This window comes from Oryctolagus cuniculus, chromosome 21 (genome assembly GCF_051225735.1).
Source record: "Oryctolagus cuniculus isolate XC-2025 breed Fujian yellow rabbit chromosome 21, ASM5122573v1, whole genome shotgun sequence".
NCBI classification, from domain to species: Eukaryota; Metazoa; Chordata; class Mammalia; order Lagomorpha; family Leporidae; genus Oryctolagus; species Oryctolagus cuniculus.
In genome coordinates, this window is record NC_142887.1 from 49,956,703 (window position 1) to 49,958,281 (window position 1,579).

At 38.8% G+C, this 1,579-nt stretch overlaps 1 pseudogene; it reads right to left on the reverse strand.

Annotated features, from left to right (window-relative positions):
* Positions 1 to 222: 222 nt before the first annotated feature.
* On the reverse strand, positions 223 to 1,173 carry LOC127488759 (BRISC complex subunit Abraxas 2 pseudogene; annotated as a pseudogene).
* Positions 1,174 to 1,579: the final 406 nt, after the last annotated feature.

Here is a 1,579-nt window from a genome sequence, read left to right on the forward strand (position 1 = left end):
TTGAATGTGACTATCCACCACTAGAGGGTTCTGTAGGGTCAATTACATTTTCCCAATCATTGACACCTGATTCCCCACTGTTGTCCCCAGCTGCTCTGCTGGGGAAGAAAATCTGCTCCACTTGCAGGATACTTAAGTCCAGCACTGGAGGAAGCATAATTGAAAGAGCCCACAGCTGAGTTCAAGGCATAAAGACCCTTGCTTCCATGTGAGAATGACTAAGAATACTGTCTTGATAGCGTAAAAGTCATCATGAAGAGGATCAAGGACCTCTGCATCTCCAAGTGTATTTCTACCTCCCAGCTGTGAACCCAGAATAGGGCATCCATTGAATAAACAATGATTCCATACTTCTATGTGGTGCTTCTCTGCTTACCATTGCCTGGTGAGATCTTTTTATTCCTATGTATTTTTACTCAACATGGTTTGTCTTAATTTTCTCACTTCTGCCTGACAATATTCAACAATTTGTGCACCGTGCTCTTTACCTGCACACCCTGCCAGCACTTTCTGTTGATGTGCATTATAAACCTGATAAATTGCCCTAATGATTTTTATTACTCCATCATTGTAAAAAGGCCAGTATCGTGTTCTTTAATAAGTTTGGCATAATACTGAAAGGTGGGAGCCTTTGCCATTGAAGACACTGTATTTTTGCTCACTAGTATTACCTAGATTAGGAGTAGTGATATCCTCTGATTATACCTTCAATTTGAACTAAATTCTAAAACATGAATAAAATTACTGATAATGAAGATGAAGCTGAAGAGAAGGAAGCCAAGACTGGGCACTCTGATGGTGTGAGTGAGCTGTTTATGGGTGATCTGTTCCTTATATAAAACCTGCTGCTGCGGGTTTGCCAAGTTATGTACCACTCAATAACCTTCTTTCACGTATCTTTAAGAATTCTGTCCCAAATCTCTTCTCTTAATTTCACTTTCACGGTTACAGAAAATGAAGTTTTGAATAAACCTGTTAGTTATGGATTTCAACTATTTGCAGAAGTTCTGTCTTGCTAATGTGCCAGTCACTGATGCTAAAAGTTGCTTCTTGTCCTCTCTCTCTCAGCAACAATATTTCATGGCCCACATTGCTGCTAGTGATATAGAAACGTATAGTGTTGAAGCTGTAGTCCAAAATGGAGGCTGTCGTGATGAAATTCTCTGAATGCATTATTTTAATATCAGGAATCTTAAATAATCACTTATTGCATTTTTGTGTTCCTATTGACTAACAGTATCATGTTATCCTTTGTCTGTTCAGCTGAACTATATGACAATCTTCTTTATGGACATGATCATCACTTCTTACCCAGAGATCAGTATTCATTACACATCTCATCTGAGTTAGGCCACTCTCAAGGAATGAGGTTGTGTTGGTTTATGATTTAGTTATACTGTTTGTTCTCTGTGGAATTTAAAGTCTAAAAGAGATAATTTATCATAACCACCTCAAAGGTCCTTTGGTACATCTTTCTGAATCACTTAGAGATGAGAACTCCTTTGAAAGAAGAAATGAAGCGACTACCTGTAATGCAGCATCTCATGTGAGCACTGGTTTGAGTCCCAGCTGCTCCATT